Source organism: Rhinatrema bivittatum, chromosome 1 (assembly GCF_901001135.1).
Source record: "Rhinatrema bivittatum chromosome 1, aRhiBiv1.1, whole genome shotgun sequence".
Taxonomy (NCBI): domain Eukaryota; kingdom Metazoa; phylum Chordata; class Amphibia; order Gymnophiona; family Rhinatrematidae; genus Rhinatrema; species Rhinatrema bivittatum.
In genome coordinates this window covers 277,758,375-277,777,475 of record NC_042615.1, presented here as the reverse complement: position 1 = coordinate 277,777,475, position 19,101 = coordinate 277,758,375, and the positions used below count along the sequence as shown (strand labels likewise).

At 42.4% G+C, this 19,101-nt stretch overlaps 1 long non-coding RNA gene across 1 annotated transcript; it reads left to right on the top strand.

The window, feature by feature from the left end:
• Positions 1–500: 500 nt before the first annotated feature.
• LOC115087808 lies at positions 501–9,083 on the top strand. Its single transcript, XR_003855619.1, has 2 exons — positions 501–844; positions 8,588–9,083. It is a non-coding gene; the product is annotated as an uncharacterized LOC115087808 (long non-coding RNA).
• Positions 9,084–19,101: the final 10,018 nt, after the last annotated feature.

The window sequence follows — 19,101 nt, the reverse complement described above, 5'->3', positions numbered from 1 at the left end:
GCAGTGTCAAAAGATATCCTCTGCAAATTACAGATCCTGAATCTGCTCAGTTGATATGAAATAGTTATACCCTACCCACTATACCCAGTATGAAATAGTTATACCCACTATACCCAGTATGAAATAGTTATACCCGTTATACCCAGTGGGTATGAAATAGTTATACCCACTCCAAAACAATGTCAGATTCAGTGGTTATTATCTGACAGGTCATGAAACCCTTTTGAACTTGATTCCTTTTCACCATTGGGAAAAAGTGGAAAGTGGAAACCTGATGCTTTTTATTTTAGAAAAGGACTGCTGGTCAGGCTGAACGTTTTGGTCAGTCCAAGCCAACAATGAAGAGACTCGGTGCTACAGTCAGCCCTACAGTTCCTGAGAAATGGGTGGCCAGAGCACATGAGTAGAGTACCAGCTGAGATTTATTTACCAGCGAAAACTGCCTGGCATGGCTTGGGTTATCTGGTCCGTAACAACTATAAATTTTAAAATCGAACAAAAGCGAAAATGATAAATATTATTATATTTTGTTAAATAATTAACAGAAAGCATATAGAGACTTAGGGAACCACTACATTGAAAGTGTATTAGTCTTACTCGCTGTTTCCTGTTTTTTTTAACCAGTTCACAAGCCACAGCAATGACGTAGCCATGGCCCACCCATTTAGGGCTCAGGGGTCACATATTAAGGGCTGCCTGACACCAGAAGAAGCCTGAAGGATAGTTGCTGCGGTTCCCATCCTGTGGGGGCCAAAGAAGGGAAAGGACCACTGCAAACCATATCCCATGATGGCTGAGGAAGGACTCTGGCAGTGCCTGAAGAAGACACCCAGTGTGTGCATGTGTACGTATTTATTTAGATTTTTATATTCCGCTTTTCAGCACTTCAAAGGGGGAGAGGTTTTAGAAAGTGTGGGGTCAGAGGGAGTGAATGGTAACACTTTGACTGACAGACTGGTTCAGCCCCTAAGGGCTGGGTTTTGGAAAGGGAATATTACCCTGTTTAATTTTTTATTTATAATATTATTACATTTAACAATCAATATAAACTTGACTGAACAGGAAAAGTATTAGCCATACCACAAATATCTTGTTATAACCAAACAAATATATATTCCAACAGAATTATTGGCTAGAATCGTAGTTCTCAACGTAGGAGGATCCAATACTCGTGAGAGCTAAATCATACTATAACATTGCTGAAGAGAATAGTAGTTGGACTTACTACTTAATTAAATAGAACTATTTAGCTTACTGAGGTGAAGATACATCAGGGCCAATTGTTTCTGTATTGGGAGTCACTCTATCTGCTATAAATTGTAACAATTGAGATGAAGTGTAAAATGTAAAATTAACTTCCTGGTATCTTATGTAACATTTACATGGAAATTTTAACTTAAATTTTGCTCCCATGTTTAATACCTGAGGTCTCATTAACAAGAATTGCTTCCTTCTTTCCTGTGTTTTCTTCGCTACATCAGGAAATATTTGAACTTTCATTTGAAGAAATAATTCTTTTATATTTCTGAAATACATTTTCATCACAAGATCCCTATCTGAATCCAACAGGAAAGAACCAATTAATGTTGCAGGTTGAGCCAAATTTGTATCTGACGTTTCAAGCAACTCTGAGATATTTAAAGGGGATAAAACTCGAAATTCCTGGCCTTCAGCAGGTTTTACTTTCCAGGGTATCACATAATGAATTTTTGTTAATGGAGGCATTGTCTGGTCTGAAAACTTCAATATTTCTCATGCATATTTCACCCACATATCTCTTGCTGAGACCAAAGGAACTCTTGGAAAATTAATCAGTCTCAAAGTTTTCCCCCATGCTTGATTTTCCATATTCTCAAGCCTTTTATCTAACAATTGGTTTTCTTTAATCAAATTTAAGTACAGGTCTTTTAAATTCCCTATATTCTGTTGCACCGAGTCCATTACACGTTGTTGTTTGATCCTTTCTTCTTGTAGAACTTTAACTTGTGTGTCCAAGTCCTCCAGTTTAGTTACAACTGGGTTTAGCTGAAGAAAAATATTCTCATTTAGAACTACTAAAGTCTCCCAAATTGTACCCAAAGTTATATCAGAGGGTCTCACCAATGGAATAAGATTTCTTCGCGGTTCCATTTCTTTCTCCACGTTGATACCCCTCGATGTTATCTTCTCTCCTCGCGCTGAAATCCGCTCAGCTTCTCCGATAACCTCGGGCTCCACCGCGGCGTCTACTGTTAACTCTCCCCCCGCACGTCCGGGGTTGGTGACATCATTGGGTCGCATCGGAGTCTACTCCCGATGAGCCTCCCTGACCTCCGCGGGGTTCACTGGTGGCGTTCTAATTACCGGGGACATTGATGTCTCTAGGTCCCGGAGCGGTTCCGCTGTATTAGGGCTCTCCTGAACCAACTCCTGCGGGCATCCTCCCAGTATGGTAGGTCCAAATACCACATGGGCATCCATCGGTCCAGCTTTCGGGGTTCCCGGAGGGTTCTCTATTGATTCCCTCTCTTTAGCCCTTCTTTTCCGGACCGAATGCGGCATTTTACAACGAAGAAAATAGGATTTCTAGACCACAAATGAACAGCGACGCTTCTGTGGTGCAGCTACATCGCCATCTTGGATCCTCAAGTTTCAATATTACCCTGTTTAGAGGAAGGGTAGGGGCTCCCTCAGTCACCAAGTCCCCTCCCAGGCTTTCAGGGGAAAAGAGAAGGAGTTGGGCAGAGATACCCCACAGGTGTCTTAGAAAGCCTGAGTGAAAAGAAAAGAAAACTGAAGAACTTTAATACTGGAGTTACGGAGTGAATAAAGGGACTGTAAGGAGTGCCTTCAGGACCAGAAGGAAGCCTGTGCCTGATTGGAGCCTCAGAGCAGGGTTGGGGAGCTGCATTCTGTCTACAGAAGACGGAGTGAGTTACTTTGCAGACGTTCTAAAAAGTGTGAGTAACAAATTGGATTTAAATTGTTGTGAATGCTAAGGAAGTTGGGCCTAGTCTAAGGCTGAAGAAAGATTTGTACATAGAACTATGATTTGACTTTGTTCTGAACTCTTTGAAAAAGACACTTCTGGAAGTGTGATTTCTACAATTTTTGGACTGATTGAACAGTTTATTTCAATAAATTATCTTTTGTTGGAGTGCACACTCTGTAGTGGACAGTGAATTTGTAGAGTTGTTTGTGTGCGTGTCCTTGGCTCAGTTTGGCCCTGCAGTTTATCTGCCCCCAGCTGAGACTGATTTCCGTACTTTGGATGAATTACCCCAGATTCCCCAAAGCTGAGAAGGGGATTACATATGCATGGGGAAGCCTGTGTGCAAGCATGTGTGTCCCTTATGTGAGTCTGCCTATGTGTGTGTGTTTGCCTATGTGCCTGTGCCTGCCTGTGCTTGTGTGTGGGAGCCTGAGAGACAACGCTTTGTAGACAGAGCATATTAGTGAAAAGTTCCTCTCATTGCTCAGGTTGTCTGGTTCACAACTGATGTAAATTTCCAAATCCAAACAAAAGTGGAAAAAATATTCTTTCAATGTATTAACAAATTAATAGGGTCATTCATCAAACTGTGTTATGGCAATGCATGCGATAACAACACTAACACACGGTGCAAATGCAAATTTTTGGGAGGAGTGGGATCAGGGAGGAATTTGGGCAGGATTTAGGCAAATGAGGGGCAATATCGCACAGTTTTAACACTGGAAATAACTACACCTTTTTTCCTGGCGTTAGGCTGTGCGATATGCCCGAAATGGCCATAACACAATTTGCAATAAATTTTAAGAATTGCATTTTGGCCATTTCTGGGCTAGGGAGGGAGAAGAGAGAGCCTCTGGGGAGGGCCTCACTGTATGCACCTATTTATATCTCTATAGAAAGGCCATCTAATAGGTTGAGGTGATGTGTTGGTGGTGCTTTAGGGTTTAGGGGCCAGTATCTCATGCAGAGTGAGACGTACGAAAAGCACAGTACACCTTGGAGAAGATTTGACGTCATTTGGAGTGAGGAAAGTCTCACAAAGATGAAATTTTGTACTATGTTATCTCGCCCTAGCTTGACTTACAATGCTCCTCAATTTGTGGGGGGAAAAGTTTTCATTTGAGGCCAGTGCTCAGTATTTGCCATTTAGCAAAGGCACTTGGTTGAGTTGGACACACTTGACGCTTAATTCTTGCCACAAGCAGTAATCCAAGAAAGATTTGATATTCCAAAGGATTTGCAGTTTATTTCTGAGGTAGCACTGTTGCAGGTGTTTGCAGCAAAATTAGGAAAGACATTCTATTCACAGTCGGTATGTCTTTTGGCATTGATCATAATGTGCAGTTTGTCACTTTCCTCCCATTGCAGCAAGGTTAAAGGTTGATCAGAGATGCTGGAGGGAGTTTTATTATAAATCTCCAATTATTTATTTATGTGAGTATAATGTATTCACAGTTTAGTATTCAGAACAATAATTTTTTAGATTTGCCAAGATTTAAAGCATTAGTGTTTATATCAATTAAACATGATTGATTAGGTATTACACATATATTGAGTAATACTTTAGTGATTCAAGACACTTTTTCTCAGTTTCTAAATTAGCACAACAGGTGTCTAAAAGTCCACACAGATTTGTTAATTGACACATGTTACAGGATTTCTAACCCACGATTATGTAAGTTAAACTCTCTGACCTCCTAATATAATTAGAAGTTAAAGACTGTTTCTCTCACCATGCTGATAACAGTCAGTGATTGAAGCACTCTGCAGTTTCTCAATTGGTCAGGAACCTGGAATTTCCTGGCTCTGAACAGGATTGCTGGTCAGTGTCTGTAGGCTGGTCACAGGAAATCAGACAAAATCTCAGTGATGCTGGTGCTGGCTCTCGGGGTGTTGATGGCCCTTGGTTATGATGGGGTACTCTTGATGATGGTGGGCCGCTGGCTGCTTTTTCTGTCCTGCCTTATTGGCATAGTCAATGCATATGGGTGAAAGACTCTTTATTCTTATAAAAGTGAGGAGTTTAACTTTTCATCAAGATGTCTGCATGTCTTGGGAAAGTTAAAGATAAGCAGTGGCAACCAGTGTCCAAGCTTTTTTTTTCAGGCAAAGCCATATTAAGTTTTATGACCTAGGCAGGTTTTGCAATGTCTGCATTTACCAGTCTTAAAGCATAGAGTAGAATATCCAGAATCCTTTGCTCTTCTTCCACCTTTGATTCAGAGTAAAGAAGCTCCTTTAACACATGGTCAGATGTGTGGCCTGAATTGCACTTACAATGCCATTCCCCTGATGGAGTCTACGCCCAAGGTACTATATGACTTCACAGGCAGTCTCTCATGGTGCTAACCTGGTAGCCTAGGGCTACAGATGCTGAAAGAGACCTGCTCAGAAGAGGAGAATATGGAACCATGCTGAATCTCCCCAGGGCTTCCAGATTCTTCTGGCATCTATCTCAATTGAGGCAATTATCCGACTGTTTTCATTTAAAGTTGATGGGGTTTTTTTTTTTTGCATTAACCTTGTATAAAAAGTTTATTTTTAACACCTTGTTACCAAAAGTTTTTTATATATTCCTCGTTCTATGTAATGCTCACAAGCATTTTATTTTGTTCTATGTTCTATGTTCTTCGTTCTATGTAATGCTCTTAGGCAAGTTCTAATGTTTCACTGTAAACCGGTTTGATTTGCATCCAATGCAAGAAGATCAGTATATAAAAAAACCAAAAATAAATAAATAAATAAATCCTGTCTCTCCATAGAGCCACTAGCAGCAGCTCTCACACCCACTCTCCTGGATTATTCTTTACACCTTTCTCAGGGCTCTTTCCTGGATAAGATCACTTCTCATCCCATGGCAGGTGTGACTGGATCAAACCATTTCCCTGGCTATAGGAATGGATTTAGCTAACCATGAGGCAAAGGGACCCTATTGGTTGTAAATAAATACAATGTTAATTATGTTACAACTAGTCCTCATTACCCACAGGCCAATGGTGAGACAGAAAGAGCAGCCCAAACAACAAAACAGATCTTTAAACAAGAAGATCTATTTCTAGCCTTGCTAACCTACAAAATAACTCCTATCAATGCAAACAAATACAGTTCTATATAGCTGATAATGGCCAACAGTTAAGAATGCCAATCCCAACCTGGGAAGAAAACTTATATCCTCAGTGGCCGGATCTGAGTGTAGTTATACAACAGATAAAAAGACAAAATCAGCCTACAAGTCCCAGTCTGGGTGAAGACCTTACCAGAGCTACAGCCAGGTTCTCACGTAAGAATAAAATCTTGATGACCAGAAGAGGTGGTATTATAAAATGAGTGCCAATTACCCCACTCCTACATCATTAGAGCTTACTGTGACACAACTGGGAGGAACAAAAGACATCTACAGTTTGCACCAGAAGCTTACACCGCTGTACAACAAATCGTGAGTCATAGGAAGAACAAACTGTTTCTACAGAATACCCACCAGAAACTGTAACTGCAGAACAGGAAATTCTGACCAGGGTCGAAGAAGCTAGTGCACAACCTGTCACGATTTGACCCTTACCTTCGTTCACAGGAAGAGTGATCAGGAAACCAGAGCAAACTTTATCTAGCCAGAAACAGCAACCCTTTTCAGGGGCAGAATAATTCTCCAGTGCTATCAGAGGTGACTGTGAGTCTACTCGTCACCTCAAGTTATGGTGTATATATTCTGATAAGATCTCCGTGTACATGGTCGACTGTTAATGTTTACCTATATTTTTTAGTAATTCACAGGAAAGAAAGCTTAATGTAAAGTGATTTTGCCTATGAACCGAAAGAGCAGAATCAAACTTCATATAGGAACTGAATGGGTGGGGAACGACACAGCTGTACCAAACTGAAATGGGGCTTAAATACCTCAAAGAAGACAAAAGCCAGGACAAGAAGCAACCCAGATAGAGCACAGGAACAAAACAAAACAAAAAAAGATAGATATAAACAGAAGAATTACAAAAGGGAAACAGAATTAAGGGTGTTCCTGGGATGGAGCTCTGAAATGCGGAATGTCAGAGGTCCACCCAGAATTCTTGAAAAAGGAGTAAGCCAGTTAAGTCTACGGTCGGTGAGGCAGAAGGAGTAAAGGAGCAGAGGCCAGAGAGAGAGAGAATAGTCAGAGGAGAACAGTAAAGTAGATTGTTGGAGGTGGCCCAAGATGAGCTGAGAGGACTGAATACTGGGCCTAGATCAGGGAGAGATATGGCCTTGTCCAAAAGAAGCCACATTCTGGTGGCAAGACATGCCACAAGACCTGAGGGAAGCAGGACACCTGACCCATCCAAGAGGGCAGTACTAGAAGATTGTAAGGCTTTCTACCATACCACAGAGACCTACATAGGGGGGAATCATATTGCAGACTCTGTGCGCTACCTGTATTGGAACAAGTCTATTGTGTTTTTTTATTAAATTAAAGCTAGTTGTTTACCTCCCAAGCTTCTTTCATCACATAACAGTTGCAAAAGACCATCAGTTGATAAAAGTAAACCTTCAGAACACAAGTTGTTTTGCCAACTTATAATGCATCTTGCTTTTATAATCTTTCGCTTCTTATGGGACTGCCTCTGTCGCACTTTACAAGGAGTTGTTACTCAAAAATGCTCCTTTAGTCCGTGATCACCCACAGGAAGCAGAAGTGAGAGGCTGGATAAAAGACCAGTTCCCAGTCGCACAGGAGCCCTTTTGTCTTGCTGTTATTCTCCAGGACATTCTTTCCAGGGGCAGTTGCTGCAGGCAGTAATCGCTGGTTTAACATTGTGCAATAATGTGAGCTGCCCACCTACAGCATGCTCCATGCTTGTAACATGCTTGCACTGCAAGATGGTCTTTCATCCACTGCCAGGTCTCTTGACTCAGGTGAATGTCACAGTCACTTGGGACAGGAGTGGGTTTAATGCAAGAGTCGATGGGTGCAGGTATTTATGGTCTTGCAGCTAAAGTGGACTCTTAAATGGAAGGAAAGTTTAGGTGCAAAGCTGGAACAGTCTCCAGACACTCACAAAATGTGATGCAAGTTAATTAGTGCAGACATTCTGTCTAGAAATAAGTCAATATGAGAAAATGCTTTTTCTACTTTTCCTTGATACAATTGTATAGTTTGAGGTTCAGTCTGTTTTTGGCAAGATTTGTGGTTAAGGCTTTGTGCCACTAATGGACTGTACCATTCTTCCTGGCAGGATAGTTTCTCTATATTGTATTGCCCCACTATTCCTGGGCTACTTTTGAGAACTTAAATAAAAGATTGCATCTGGACATGCAGAGAAGTAAAATTAAGGATGCTTTTAAGCACATTCTGTGGGGTTAGGACATTTTAGACTGGACTAAGCAGCTTTCCAGGACATTAACAGTTGTTAAATATCCAAAAAAGAAAGACGATGAGCTAACCTATGAAGGGAGGAGAGAAAATGAGATGAAACACCTGCTCTTACACTCCTCCATTTCCATTCTTCACTCTCCATCCATTGGCTGCATTTAGTAAAATTAATTAAGCCAGCTTCACGGCTGATTTTGCTTTATTTTTCTGCGGGGTTGTCTTTCCATTTTTGTTTGTGAGTTTTTGTTTTGTTTTTTGTTTTTTTTTTACAGAGAGCAGAGCTGTGTCCTTCTGCCTGGAATGCAAGACACCCCACATTCTACAAGACCTAATCACCACCTGCAGCAAATGTCAAAAAAATTAGAAAAACAAGATTGCCAAACTCATCATGCCCTGTGCCACAATAGCAGAAGAAGAGATTCAGGATGCTGCTTTCCTTTTTAAAGAGGATATAGCATTTTTATTAAACATTTTTCTTCCTGCTCCCATCACACAGCTGTGCTTTGTAAGTAATAGTTTATTAATGTGCATCAGTGTGCAACAACGAGGATCATTTACCAACAGTTTTACAGCTGTTTCTTCTTACATTTTATAGACTTGTAGCAAAGGTTTGACTTTCACAACTTTAAATCATGGATGACTCTTGAGTACGGAGGTGAAGCTTGAAAAAGACATTAGGACATTTTAGAGTAGCACCTGAAAAAAAAATCTCCAGTGTTTGAAACATCAAAAATAGATCTTTTCAAAATAAAACATGGTATAGCTTTACAGTTTAGCAGTTTCTGGTATCTTTCTAGTAGGATATCTCTAACTGCGGTCCTCTCCTCTTTCATCTAATATAATAAGCACCCAGACTCCATATCAAATTTGGAATGAGTTCTGTATGTCCAATGCAGTGCTATAATGAAGATAGAATAATCACAACCAGAGGACAAAAGGAAAGCCAAAGGCAATGCACCCAAACCAGCAAGAAAAGTATGAGATCCAAGGATGAAAAGATGCAAGGAGTCGATGCTATCTTAAGCTGTTACCAGGTACATAAGAACATAAGAAAATGCCATACTGGGTCAGACCAAGGGTCCATCAAGCACAGCATCCTGTTTCCTACAGTGGCCAATCCAGGCCATAAGAACCTGGCAAGTACCCAAAAACTAAGTCTATTCCATGTAACCATTGCTAATGGCAGTGGCTAATCTCTAAGTGAACTTAATAGCAGGTAATGGACTTCTCCTCCAAGAACTTATCCAATCCTTTTTTAAACCCAGCTATACTAACTGCACAAACCACATTCTCTGGCAACAAATTCCAGAGTTTAATTGTGCGTTGAGTAAAAAAGAACTTTCTCCGATTAGTTTTAAATGTGCCCCATGCTAACTTCATGGAGTGCCCTCTAGTCTTTCTATTATCCGAAAGAGTAAATAACCGATTCACATCTACCCGTTCTAGACCTCTCATGATTTTAAACACCTCTATCATATCCCCCCTCAGTCGTCTCTTCTCCAAGCTGAAAAGTCCTAACCTCTTTAGTCTTTCCTCATAGGGGAGTTGTTCCATTCCCCTTATCATTTTGGTAGCCCTTCTCTGTACCTTCTCCATCGCAATTATATCTTTTTTGAGATGCGGCGACCAGAATTGTACACAGTATTCAAGGTGTGGTCTCACCATGGAGCGATACAGAGGCATTATGACATTTTCCGTTTTATTCATCATTCCTTTTCTAATAATTCCCAACATTCTGTTTGCTTTTTTGACTGCCGCAGCACACTGCACCGACGATTTCAATGTGTTATCCACTATGACACCTAGATCTCTTTCTTGGGTTGTAGCACCTAATATGGAACCCAACATTGTGTAATTATAGCATGGGTTATTTTTCCCTATATGCATCACCTTGCACTTATCCACATTAAATTTCATCTGCCATTTGGATGCCCAATTTTCCAGCCTCACAAGGTCTTCCTGCAATTTATCACAATCTGCTTGTGATTTAACTACTCTGAACAATTTTGTGTCATCTGCAAATTTGATTATCTCACTCATCGTATTTCTTTCCAGATCATTTATAAATATATTGAACAGTAAGGGTCCCAATACAGATCCCTGAGGCACTCCACTGTCCAGTCCCTTCCACTGAGAAAATTGCCCATTTAATCCTACTCTCTGTTTCCTGTCTTTTAGCCAGTTTGCAATCCACGAAAGGACATCGCCACCTATCCCATGACTTTTTACTTTTCCTAGAAGCCTCTCATGAGGAACTTTGTCAAACGCCTTCTGAAAATCCAAGTATACCATATCTACCGGTTCACCTTTATCCACATGTTTATTAACTCCTTCAAAAAAGTGAAGCAGATTTGTGAGGCAAGACTTGCCCTGGATAAAGCCATGCTGACTTTGTTCCATTAAACCATGTCTTTCTATATGTTCTGTGATTTTGATGTTTAGAACACTTTCCACTATTTTTCTGGGCACTGAATTCAGGCTAACCGGTCTGTAGTTTCCCGGATCGCCCCTGGAGCCCTTTTTAAATATTGGGGTTACATTTGCTATCCTCCAGTCTTCAGGTACAATGGATGATTTTAATGATAAGTTACAAATTTTTACTAATAGGTCTGAAATTTCATTTTTTAGTTCCTTCAGAACTCTGGGGTGTATACCATCCGGTCCAGGTGATTTACTACTCTTCAGTTTGTCAATCAGGCCTACCACATCTTCTAGGTTCACCGTGATTTGATTCAGTCCATCTGAATCATTACCCATGAAAACCTTCTCCATTACGGGTACCTCCCCAACATCCTCTTCAGTAAACACCGAAGCAAAGAAATCATTTAATCTTTCCGCGATGGCCTTATCTTCTCTAAGTGCCCCTTTAACCCCTCGATCATCTAACGGTCCAACTGACTCCCTCACAGGCTTTCTGCTTCGGATATATTTTAAAAAGTTTTTACTGTGAGTTTTTGCCTCTACAGCCAACTTCTTTTCAAATTCTCTCTTAGCCTGTCTTATCAATGTCTTACATTTAACTTGCCAATGTTTATGCTTTATCCTATTTTCTTCTGTTGGATCCTTCTTCCAATTTTTGAATGAAGATCTTTTGGCTAAAATAGCTTCTTTCACCTCCCCTTTTAACCATGCCGGTAATCGTTTTGCCTTCTTTCCACCTTTCTTAATGTGTGGAATACATCTGGACTGTGCTTCTAGAATGGTATTTTTTAACAATGACCACGCCTCTTGGACATTTTTTACTTTTGTAGCTGCTCCTTTCAGTTTTTTTCTAACAATTTTTCTCATTTTATCAAAGTAGAAAAGGAGGGATGTTTTGCTAGCTAAAGATGCCATCCTGAGATGAGTTAATGCACCCTTGTCATGTCTGCTGGCTCTGTAGTCTGTTAACACTCCTGAAACCCAAAACATGAACACATTTGGCTAAGGGCAGATACCTTGCAAATTTGTTTATCCTCTTGTTATGTGGTTCATTATTTCTGACCTAACAAGGCCTCATTATTTCTGACCCATACAGAGATAACTCTAAGAGAGTATGAGATATGCTACAGTTATATCCTTCTGCTAAAGAGGGCATGCCAGCTACAGTTTATCCACCGTCGGCTTTCGTTTTCATCTATTTTGTGGCCAAGGTTAAAGGCCTTTCACACTGTTCCTGTGCCTTTGCATTTCATGACATTCGTGCAGCGGTGTAGAACAGTGGTGGGTAAACTACAGCTTATCACTACCTTTTTTTTTTTTCTGGCTCGCTGACCTATTATTAAATTAATATTATATCGGATCCACTGACTGGAGCTCTGGAGCTGACCTGCTCAATGTCATCACTGAAGGCCCAATGCCGCTGGATTTTCAGCAGGACATTAAAGGTGACAGGTGAGCTGGCATGGCCATGCATGTTTGCCTAGGCGCTGCAGCCTGCAGGAAGCCAATTAGGCAGAGGCAGATACAGGATGAGATGTTCCACATGCCTCCCCCTCCACCGCCATGCTGCCTTGTGCTTGTAAGCCCCAGACTTGCCGCCACGATTCCTGAAGTGACAACCACATTCCTGAACCTGCCACCACTAAACTCCCCCCCCCCCCCCCCAGCCTCAACCCTGAACTTGATGAAACTCCCAGCTGCAGGAGGTAAAATGATTTTTCAGTGGCAGGGGAACGTTGAGAGAGAGGGTCAGGGACCTGCACAGTGAGCAAAGCAAGAGCAGCAATTGGATGAGGTGGGAAGATGAAGAAGGGAGAGAGGAAGAAAAGAGGAGAAGGAAAAGTGTAATGGACGGTACTGGGCAGAAGGGGAAGGGAGATCCATCAAGGATAGGAGAGTAGAAGGGGGGAAAGACAACCAAGCCACTCGCACACCCACCCAAAACCAACATGCTCACACACACAGCCGGAGCCCACGTGCACACCCTTCCCATCTGAGAGTCAAGACAGCGAGCATAAGAGAGAGATATTTTGAGACCGAGCGTGAAAATGATGAGACAGAAACTGAGAAAGAGACAGAAAGAGATTGAGACTAGGCTGATTGAGAGACTGAGACAGAGTAAGCAAGACTGAATGACAAATTGAGAGACAGAATGAGACTGAGTCTGAGCGACAGAAAGTGAGAGAAACTGAGTGAAAGATAGTGAGTGAGAGGCAGAGAGACTAAGTTGTCTATATTTATTTCTAGTGTTTCTTCTTTCTCTTTTTTCCAGGGAACACCCCTTACCCCCGCCAGTCCCTCTTGAGGATGAGAGACACTAATATGGCCTTATGTAAGACAAAATGTGCCCATCCCTGGTATAGAAACTCAGTTGATCTTTGCGGTGGATACTGAGAATTTCAGGACTCCCTCACAAAGGATTCTGGGGGTTTCAGATGTGTTCCAGGCTCCAGCACTGAAGAAAGACACAAAAGGGGCCTTAGAGGCAGAAGGAGGGAGGAAGAAGAGCACAGATTAAGAGCTGTGAGATGCAGGCAGGCACAGATGGGAGGTCTGCCTGCATCTTCTGTGTTTCTACTCTGCAGGAGCACTGCTGAATCTTTGACATCATCATTTAAGAATGCTAATCTTGATATTTTTAACATGAGATTATTGATAATCACATCTCAACGTACGAGACTCTATGTGGGTGAACTTCAAAAGCATGATTTATTTGTGTAGCAATATAAAGAATTTTGTCTCCAGATGAAGCAGTGTGTGTGCAGACTTTATTAGGAATAAAATACAATAACAGCCCAAACACTGCAGCACCAGAAGACACACAGGCCGATACAGTACAGTGCTAGCTTTACCCGTTATTCAGTAAGGGGTAATAGTGAGTCGAAAACGCGCGTCCAACCACCCCCCCCCCCAAAACTAATAGCGCCCGCAACATGCGAATGTTGATGGCCCTATTAGTTATTCCCGCGTGATTCAGTAAGTGAAATGAGCAGCCAAGCTGCGCATTTTACTTTCAGAAATTAGCGCCTACCCAAAGGCTGGTATTAATTTCTGCCGGCACCGGGAAAGTGTACAGAAAAGCAGTTTTTACTGCTTTTCTGTACACCCTCCGACTTAATATCATGGTGCTATTAAGTCGGAAGTCCCAAAAGTTAGAAATAATTAAAAATTTTAAAAAAATGTAAAATTGGCCCTCGGCTTGAAAACTGGACGCTCAATTTTGCCGGCGTCCGGTTTCCGAACCCGTGGCTGTCAGCGGGTTTGAGAATAGACGCCGGCAAAATTGAGCATTGGCTGTCAAACTCGCTGACAGCCGCCGCTCCTGTCAAAAAAGAGGTGCTAGGGACGTGCTAGTGTCCCTGGCGCCTCTTTTTACCGCCGGCCCTCATTTGGATTGGTTTTTTTTTTTACTGAAACGCGCGCACAGGAGAGCGGGCGCTTGCCCGCTCTCCCGCAACTTTTACTGTATCAGCCTGTCAGTGAGTGTCAGAGGGTTTATTGTTCTAATGCTAAATCACCTAATGAATCTCCGTTACCTTGCTCGACATCACGGCACGCAGTTCTCATGATGATGCAATAACCTGTGCGTTAAGAGCCTGTGTGATGATTTTCAGCACAGTTTTAACGTACATGTTAGATTATGTTTTAACTCCTGATGCAGTAAGCTAATGCAGCAGGACTAAAAATTTGCATACACCGAGTCAATATGCGAGGTCAGCACAGACTGAACGCACATTTCAGCTCGGGAGAGGCTGAATGGGAGCGTACATATTTCTTGTGCTCCTAGCTGGCTCTCTGGCCACAGTTAGGCTTAAAAACATAGATGTACTGTTGAGCTGCCACCACTTGTCGTCCCAGGTAGTGGGAAGATCCCTGGAAGCAGATCCAACGTTAGAAACTTTACTCCACCTCTGACCAGGAGTAAAGTTTCTAGTGCTAAGAAAATGCACGCTCAGCCGGCGCAGCTCTGTGCATTGGGAGCTTAATGCTCTCATTTGCATGGAATTTCCATGTGAGAGCGCTGAGCTGAGCTCACATTTTTAAACGCACGTTTTCTGCAGGCAAAACTCCTTCCTGCAGCGGGAGTAATGTTTATCTGCAAAAAATGTGCACCCAAGGGTAGGTAAAACCGCGCATTCAGCTGAACGCCCTTTATTGCATTGGCCTTCATCCCTGAAGCCTCAGGGGCCAATGCAATTATGTGCGCTGAAAGCCGTCACTGACTTTTCAGTGCCCGCTTTCTTAACGCACGCATGGCACCCGCAAGGGGGGGGGGGGCGCCATGCAATATGTAAATTAAGGGGTCGTGCTAGGAAGGAGGCGCTAGGGTCGCTTGCGCGACCCGCTGCGGCTGCCAGTTATGAAGACCGACGCCGGTAAACTCGGCCTGTTTTCATAACCTGCCTGTCTGCCAGTAATGAAAACGGCCGCCGAATTTATACAAATTTACCGGTGTCGGTCTTCATAACTCAGCGGTCTGCTGAGTTATTTTATTTTATTTTTTTTACTTTACGAAAGAAGTACAGAAAAGCAGTTTCTTCTGCTTTTCTGTACTTCTTTTCAATGCGCTCAGCTATTAACGCCTGCTCCAGGCAGGCGTTAATAGCTGAGCGATAAATGTGCGCCTGAGACGCACATTTATTTTTTTTCTTTTGGAGTGAATGAGATAGCGCTCATCACATGCATTTGCATGTGATGAGCGCTATCTCATTCACTCTGCGTGGGACGCGCGTTAAATAGGCGCTAATCCCCCCATTGCATTAGGGGGTGGATTAGCGCCTATTTAACCCACGTCCGCCAGCGGGTTAAACGGTGCGCTCAGCTGAGCGCACTGTATTGCATCGGCCCCTCAGTGAGAGGAAAACTATTTGTTAGGAGAGGACAGAAGATTTTGTACTAGAGGGGAAAGTTGTAAAATTGGTTTGCTTAATCATTGTTTTATGGCTGTTATGCAGTGGTTTTCGGGTGTCTGCTGTTCTTAAAAGCCCTGTGAAGATTTCCTATTTTCTTTGATAAAGAATGTTTGCACAGTAAGTACTTCTCACCAGGTCAGATTTGCTCAGTTAGGGCACTGCGGCTTAACAATGAATTCTTCACCCCAGGCTGTGTTTCCTGCTCATCACATCCGACAATGGGCAGCTAATTCTGACCTAATGACACCAGGAGCTGGGGGATCACAGTCTGGGTTGAAGGTCACATCTTGCCTGTGCAGCAGCTGAAAGGGTAAAAACAATGATTCAAAGTAAAAACTGGATGTTTCTGGACTGGAAGTCACAGAACAGGGGTGGACGTGGGACATAATAACCGGGTTCTATCCTGCCCCCACCTATCCAGGCCACACACCCAACATTACAGACACAGACACACACACAAGGAAAACATGAGTCATAACTGGGATGCAAATGGCTGCAGCCGTTTATTAGAGTACCCTAACAGGGGAGTCTAATTTAGGCACAGAGTCCTGCAACTACTGCCTAATCTCAACCAGGGGCGGATTGTGGGAAAATAGTGGCCCGGGGGATTTTTCTCCATATTGGCCCATGGGTACCCAATTACATATACAATATAATTTACATATAATTTATATATATATATATGTACACACCCCTACATTTCAGTATGGTCATCCCATATCAACACAGTACTATTTGCCAACACTCAAAGAATAACAACCCCACCTATGAAAAAGAATACCACAAATATTACACCAGAATCTAAAATATCAATACACCTCCTATCAGGAAAACAGAATAGGCCAAGCTACTACAGATCCCTACAGAGAAACCACACGCTAAAAGAATGCTTCATCTCTGCATGCAGAACACAAACTCTCACCAAATACAGAATAAAAAATGAAGTAGCACAAATGACAAAAACTGAAATGGAAACTCCAAGAAGCCAGACTCTATGTATTAACAATAGAAAAATAGAACCACCATTCCTCATAAAACAAATAAAATCAAGAAACATAAAGCATCAGTTATAATAGTAAAACCATAATACAAGAATATTTTAAAACTACTGATAAATACAATTTCTATTCATTAAAATCATATACATTTTTTACAATTTCCCAAACACCAATAAAATATTTCAAAACAGCACATATATCAAATAACATTCAATAATTAAAACTAACCTAACTGTGCAAGTCTCTCAATCTGCCTGTACTCACAAACTGCAAGCTCCCATTTGATAGGATTTATTGGCTTTATCCATAATTAAATGATTGTGTTACATTTTTTTTTTTGGCATTAAAAGCACATTTCCTTGGAAGGGACGAGACAGAAAAAGAGTCAGGGCGTGTATGCAATAAGGCTTGACTTGTTGCACATAGGAGAGAGGCTGAGGGCTCAAAGGAAAGACGAAACGGCCCACAGACACATAACTACACTGGGGGCAGCGAAGGGACGTGCACTAACCTTAGTATTGTGTCGAGGGGAGGAGAAGCAGCCCACGTATGGGGACCCTGTCGCTTATCTCGGCCATCATTCAGAAAAAGGAAATGCCCAGAAAAGACTCACAAGCCAGTTTTTCCCTTATTTGGTAAATGAAGCCGACTGAAAACACAGACAGGTTTTGTTTTTTTTCTTAAACAGAAACTAAAATATTTCTGTGAGCTCCCGCCAAGAATGGAGGAAATAAAGAATGCAGGCTGCGGTCCCCTGAGGCAGCACTAGGCCTCAACCATGAAGTTTTTCTGAGGTTTTTTTTCTGTGGGAAAGAGAGCCTCTGTCTCAGGTTATGAAATCTCCATCAGTCCTCCATCATCTTGCTTCATCCAGCAGGAACCTCTGCCCTAAACACACAGATACATTCACACACACGTAAGTAACTGGGCCACAACAGAGAGATGTGGAGCAACTTTGCCATATAAAGTCATTGCTCAAATGGTCCTTGTGTTCCATCCCTCTTAGCTACTGGTAGTACGTCACATCTTTGTTGCCATTGCATACAAAGTTGTTTTATGCCGTACTGGAATACACAACGAGGTTCCACACAAGATTGCGGTGCCAGTGGCCGAGGCACAGGAGGAGGACAAGAACTGAGTCTATGGTTATGAAGAAATTTTTCTCCCAAGTTTAAAAAAAAAAAAAATCCCCCATCTCTTGCAATTCCAAGTGCAAGAGCAGAAAGTGCAGATTCACCTCTGAGGATAAACAGATGAGCATCTGGGTAGGGGATGGATTTTGAAGGAGGAATCTTTGAAATGGGACAATCAAAAGCTATAAAGGTGGAACCCACGAGGTATTTTATTATTGGGCGATGCACATTCTCCTCCTCTGCATGCACCTCTTTCTCTCTTTTTTTTTCTTTATTCCTTTTATCTTCGCCCATGGGGTTACCATAGGTCAGAACTGAAAACCAGGACACCTTACAAGTCAGGCACAAGGGTGGGAAGGATCAGCTTCTTCCCTTGGAGATGCTCTGCTTGGAGGCACAAGGGCACGCCAATGGGGTGTTTCTGACTCACAAAATCCAACAGGCTGCCCTGACCCAGCCAGGACAGGGCAATGGACTTCTCTGGCCACTCAGTAAGTTTGCTGACTGAGCAGGAAAGATAAAGGCCTGGTAAAAGTTGGGTGCATGGTAGCTCTGTTCATCCAGCCAGGTTTTTCAGTGAAGGCTGTCATGTCAGTGGCGCCCAGTGCAAAAGCTGATTCGCTCCACCTACAGAGCTCTCCAACACCCCCCCCCCCCCCCCCCCCAATGTTTTGTTTAATGATGGATCTTCCTCTTTCTGACATGCTGGGAGATGCCAGGGTCAGTTGCACTCATCTGTGGAAATGACTTTTTCCCTTCACTGACCTCTAGGATGTGTATTAAAGTTTGAAAGAGTTTGTCTCCTATGATCATTCATCACCCTGTACCTCCCCCCCCCCCCTACTCACCTCCCCCCAACAAAAAAATGGAAGAGGTAGGGGCGAGATGGAAGGGAAGTATTAAAATGAAAGAAACCCACGGAGAGAGTGTACTGAGCAGATTCCAGCACTGCAGTGGGTTTACCTGGGGCCTGTCACAGACCTTTTGCTGATAACGCAGTTGCTCTCGGAAGCTAGGCAGACCCAGCTTAGGCAGGAGTTGTCGGCAGGAACTCCCAGCTTCCTCTCTGGAATGTGCACAGGCATACAGACCAGAAGTTTTCCTGAGCTACACCCCAGAGAAATCTCCATCTGGCACTTTTAGGATGGCAACCCCTGAGAAAGGTGAATGTACTCTCATTAGCAAAAATATTTTTGAGCTAGGAAGAGCAGCTGTATGTGTAAGGCAGGGGAGGTTATATTAATAAAACGTTTTGTTTTTTTCTAGTGCAATAAGGGAGACAAACCTGGTGGGAGACTGTGATGACCTATTTTCCATAGCA